We start from the raw sequence: 6000 nt of genomic DNA on the forward strand, positions 1-6000 counted from the left end.
CAGCCTGCCCCCAGCCACCTCCTCACTGCTGAGGACCAGGAAACTGATGCCTGTGGCCCTTGGGAACCCACCTGCTGCCAGGGCGGGCTGGCCTGCTGCATGAGGTCCAGGAGCAGCTCCACACAGGGACAGCAGAGAGCCCACAGGGTGGACATCAAGCCTCCCCACCATTTATTGGGTTCCCAGGAGAAGCGAGCGGAAGGGCACCGGCATGGAACACTCCTCATCTCCCTGTCACCTTGACTGAGCCCTAGTCACCTAGTCATCCCTTTCCCTCCACAGTCCAATATATGCTGTCATGAGGACCTGGCTTTGCACATGGACAGCCAACCAGGCTCATGGATACCCAGAACTGGGATCAAGGCAATTAAAGAAGTGCCATCCTGTCCTTCCAGGCTCTCAGCCCTGCACACACACACACACACACACACACACAGGAGGTCCCTGACAGCCCTTCTCTGGGCTGTGTCTCCTTTCCTGACAGTTCTGCTCCAGGCCTCCCAAACACCCAGCCTCCTACCCGGGCAAGAGAAGCAGGGACCAGACCCAGCCACCTCTTGACCCCTAATTGATCTGACCTCATATTCTTCACCAAGCTCTGTAACCAAAAAGGCAAATTCAATTAGGTTTTCCTTACAAAGCTGCCCCTTCTCTTGGATGACCCCATTGCCCCCATCAGAGAGTGCAACTTACAATCTTTTTTTTTTTTTTTTTTTAAGAAACAAAAGTTTGGGGCTGGGGCTTTAGCTCAGTGATAAAGTGCTTGCCTCCCATGTGTGAGGCACTGGGTTCGATTCTCAGCATCACACAAAAATAAATAAAGATATTGTGTCCATCTACAACTAAAAAAAAAAAAAGTTTTCTTTGCATGATTAGATGAAAACTGGTGGAAAGCTCCAGAACTCCTGCTGACAGGAAGGTGCTGCTGGTTTCCTGCAGCCTGCACCAGTTTCCAGGATGTGCCACATAGCCTGAAGGGCAGCCACTCTGCCCACGCCACCTGTGGGACTGGTAGCCTCTGCTCTCCAGGGCTTTGGTTGCTTTTCCGTGCCATTTTTTCCACCCACTGGGAGGGAAATTAGTGAGTCATTCAGAAAAGCTCTCTCCCACAGCTACCTTCCCTAACCCCAGCCTACCAGGTTCTGTCTTCCCAAGTTCTTAAAATAGCTCCTTTCTCTGCAAACTAATTTCCATGGAGACCCAGCTTCAGGAAGGCCCCGAAGCTTTCTGTAAGACAGCAAGCTCAGTTCCAGTCCTCACTCCAGCAGAGGCCCTTTCCAATGCAAATGCCTGGCCTCACCCCCACAACCACCCCACAAGCTCCCATTTTGGGAAATCTGTACTGTGCAGGAACCACACTGGCATGTGGGGTCCAGGTATGGACAATCTATGTTCTGATCTATTCTCTCGCAGCTCCCAGCTGACCCAACCACTGGGCCTAATATGTACACACACACTCATGTCCTCCATCACCCATTCAAAATGCGTGCTGGGCCTATGGAGGCCATGGGGTGGGGACCTCCTTGGCCCTGGGACAGACAGAAAGGTTTTTGGTTGGTTTGAGGCATCAGGGATTAACCCAGGAAACCTGTACCACGGAGATACATCCCCAGCCTCTTTTTTTTTTTTTTTTTAATTTTGAGACAGTGTCTCACTAAATTGCTCAGGTTGGCCATGAACCTGCAGTCTTCCTGACTCAGCCTCCTAAGTAGCTGGAATTACAGGCTTGTACCACTTTGTCCAGAATGGAATTAAAATACCTTGTCTTTTATTTCCTGAAAGTACAGTCTTGTGCCAGTCACCCAGCCTTCCTGAGCCTCAATTTCCAGTCTTTGAAGGGCAGTAGGTGACCTGCCTGGGTGATCCTGAGGGTTGAAGAGCTCATCTGCCTGGCACTGGCCCAGGGCCTGGTGAGCAGTAGTATTCTTTGAAGGTTGCCCCTTCCCCTCCCAGGGGAATAAGGCAGCATGAGAGCGCACTGAAGACATCCCCTGAGAGGAAGCAAGAAGGGCTCTCTCCAGGGCAGTGGGGGAGGTACCCAGGCAGCCTGTGGGACTGAAGGAATGTCCTGGAAGGAGGAAATGCCTCTTAGATGTTGGCAGGAGCCTGAAGCAATCAGTGAGGCAGGAAGTCCATGGGCCAAGTTGAAGCTGTGGAAAACCTTGAAGACCAGGGGACTAGATGAAGCCAGCAGGACTAGTGGAGGCAGAGGGGCAGTGGGAACCAAAGAGGGGCTAACTGAGGCTGGTGGGCTGATTCAGGACAAAAGGACTAGGTGAGGCTAATTGAGGCCAAGTGCTAGTTGAAGCCAAGTAGACTGTCAAGAGGGGAGGTCAAGGTGGAGGTCAAGAGTGCTGGAGCACTAGCGCAGGCCAGGAGGACTTCTTGAGGCAAGGGGAGCTAGTTGGGTCTCTCCTGCTGCAGAGGGCCCAGCACCTCAGATTCCCTGAGTCAGCCGGAGCAGACCTGAGGACTTGCAGAAGTCCCTGATCCTCGCCTGCTCATACATCATAGGGTGGTCACAGGCCGCTCTCACATGGCGGCAGAACTGTCACCACACAGAAGCTTGGGTCCTCCATTGTCCGGAACACACCCATCCCACGTGAGACTTGGCTCCTGCTTCTCCCTCTTCCCCTCGCTCAGTGACTTAGGCCTGATTCTTTCTGCAGTGAATGGGGAGCCACAGGGGCTTGGCAGCAGGCAGCCACTCCATCGTGCCTGTGTCTAGGAAGTCGCGAATAGCAGGAGGCAAGCGAGGCGCTTGAACAGGCAACACCCATAGATGCCACCCTACACTTGCACCCCCTCACATTTGAAGGCGCCCCACCCCAGAATGCCCTGGCTTATCTCTAGTCTTGGTCCTGCTCAGAGGCAGAGAAGTGGGGCCAGAGGCCAGGAAGGGCCAACTGACGCTGAGGAAGTTGATACCCTGGCACCTGCAGCCCTGCCAGGAGAAGGAAGAGGAGGAGGTGCTGGCAGGAGAGGCTGTCCTCTGCAGCGAGCAGAAGCGTGTCTCATGCATGGGACGAAAACGGCATTCACCTGCCTTACTCAGAGTGCCTCTGCCTGCTTGGTGTGTCTTGCTTCTGTTATTTTTAGAAAACACTCAGCTCAGCGGGTGGTTTGGAGCACACACTCTGGAGCTGGACTTCCTAAATGTGCCAAGCACCTTGCCGTCTGTGAGTACATGTGAGGAATAAATCAGTAACCCTGGCTTCCAGAGGAGGCATATACCTGGGCCGACATGTACACTGCCAAATGGAGAGGACTATGGACAAAAGACGTGCCCTGAATTTCCATCAGGATTAGCTGCGCAAACGTTTTATGCTCTAGCGTTCAGAGTTTGGGACATTCACCAGGACAGTGAGTCACTTGCGTTCAGCCCCCAGCACCACTACCTCCTGGCTATATGACAGTGGCTAAGAGCTAGTTCACATTGCCTCAGTTTCCTTGTTCTAAAAGTAGACGATAATGACACCATGAAGTACAAATTATAGAAGGCCACTGCTTTGGACCAGAATCCTTCATTAAGCCTCCCAAAATTAAACTAAAAATCAAAATGGAGTCACTTAGGCCAGGGATCCATGTCATCAAACTGTAGCTAAGCATCTAAGCCCTAAAAAATCAGGAGAGAGACAGAAGTCACTAAAGAGGCCGGTTCCAGATGGCATGACGTGGAGTTCCCTCTGCCCCTGTGCTTACAAAAACAGCAACGTGGGGCTGGAGATGTGGCTCAAGCGGTAATGTGCTTGCCTGGCATGCACGGGGCACTGGGTTCATCCTCAGCACCACATAAAAATAAAATAAAGAGGTTGTGTGCTGCAGTCTGACTGGGCACAATTCATGAGCCACTTATCAAGCAGAAAAGAACCGGGGATCCCACAAGCCTCTCAAACCCCCCCCCTCCTCCTGCTTTTGAGGCCGATTGGCTGGGTTGCATGGGCAGAGCCAAAAGAGTCCCCCAATGAGCAGCTCCGCGGTCTGAAAGGGCAGGGAAACAGCCCAATGAGCATCACTGCAGAGGAGCCAATCAGCTGGCAGCTGGAAGTTTGCTGGGCGCTGTGAGCCAATCAGCTGGAAGTTTGCTGGGGCCCCTTTGGCTGCAGCTCTCAACAGTTGTGTCCACCGAAAACTAAAAAATAAATATTAAAAAAAAATTCTCTCTCTCTCTCTCTCTCTCTCTCTCTCTCTCTCTCTCTCTCTCTCTTAAAAAAAAAAAAAAAAAAGCAATGTGATGCTGACTGTTGGGAAAACATATAACGGGCGGCAGCACCCCAGAGAAAAACCCCAACATGGCGCCTAACGACCTTCTTTCTCCTTTTTTTTTTCTTTCAATGGTGCTAAACGTTCCCGCTGGCGCCAATGTTCAAACCCCGATGGTAGGAAGCCTTAGCCCCAATAAGAATTAACTTCTTGGGCTCCAGAACTGACATATGGAAGAGCCAATGAATGAGTGACCTGTTATCTACCTCAGCCCTGCGACCTCTCCTTAGACCTATATAAACACACAGCCTTTTGTAATAAAGCAGAACCTCTCGGTGATCTGTGTCATGTGGTGCGGTGTCTTCCAGTCTTACACTAACCAGTCAGTTATGTTTTCTATTGCTCTGCCTCCCTGTCCCCAGCTTACAAGTAACTTTGAAATGACCGATATTATGGCTTCTTGGCCTTTTAGCTAACATCAAGTGAAATGACCAATTCCCTTTTCTTTCTCTTTTTTTTTTTAGGGGGGTATCAGGGATTGAACTCAGCCACTGAGCCCCATCCCCAGCCCTATTTTGTTTTTTATTTGGAGACAGGGTCTCACTGAGTTGCTTAGTGTCTTGCGGTTGCTGGGGCTGGCTTTGAATTTGATCCTCCTGTGTCAGCCTCCCGAGCTGCTGGTATTACAGGCGAGCGTCACTGCGCCTGACTTCCCTTTTCGTTCTTTGCTTCTGCTTTTTTTGACTCTTCTTGCCAACCTTCTCTGATCAGCCCTTTAAAACACTGTTCTTTCCAGGAGGTAGCATTGCAGGATTCTAGGCTCCCAAAACGAAGCCAGCTACTTCTTCCAACTAAACTATTGGAATCTTGCTTTGTGACAAACCTCAGCCTCCTGGAGTCCTTATGAGGATTGAAAGGCGTACTACTGACCCATGACCCTCAGCGCACGACCCCTCAGAAGCCCTCAGAAAGCATCCACCATTGTCAACGTGAAGCTCCCACAGAAATCTTCGCAACCTTAGCAGTTCAAAGGCCACAGTGTTTGTGCTGCTTGTGAGCCCTCGCCCTCAGGGGACTCCTCCACCGTGACACCTGTGGCACGAGAGCTTGGGCCTGGTGCCTTCCAGGAGTGGCACCACGCAGGTGCCCAGGACAGCTCCCACCCCAGCTCTGGGCCAGCCAGCCACCGGCAATGCCTCTCTCTCCCCCAACGCCCGTGCTTGTTCCAGTCGGCCATGGAGGCACCAACTCAGTAGGGACGAGGGACAGCAGGCTGCTCTCTGCAGCAGGCCTCCATCCTCTGTGCTGCTGCCATTGGAGCCGAGCCATTCTTTGCTGTGGGCTGCCCAGTGCCTCTGCCCACTGGGGGCCAGTCGCAACTCCTCAACACTTTGGGGTCAGGTGGGGAGTGTGGCAGAATCACCCCTGGAAGCCAACCACTACCAGAGGGAGGGGCCTCTGGACTGGACAGCATCACCAGGCCAGGCAGGCTCCTCGTGTTTCGAGGGGCAAAGGTGTGGGGGGGTGCCTCAGGGGCTGGGTCGGTCATCAGGGGGCACAGATGAGCACACAAGCCCCCTCCCCCTGCCCGGCGACTGCGACCCCCCCAAGCCACCCGACTGGCTCCACTGCATCAGCCCCTCTTCTGCTCTTGTCTCTGCTTTGGCCTCAGTCCAGGGCCTCTACAGGGTAGGCCTGCTCTTGGCAGATCCCACAGTGAAAGCAGCCGGCCGGGAGGCCAGCTGGAGGTCAAGAAGTCTGTGTGTAGTTGGAGCCCCCCAAAAACAGAATGTGGAG

Source organism: Ictidomys tridecemlineatus, chromosome 7, assembly GCF_052094955.1.
Source record: "Ictidomys tridecemlineatus isolate mIctTri1 chromosome 7, mIctTri1.hap1, whole genome shotgun sequence".
NCBI lineage: Eukaryota > Metazoa > Chordata > Mammalia > Rodentia > Sciuridae > Ictidomys > Ictidomys tridecemlineatus.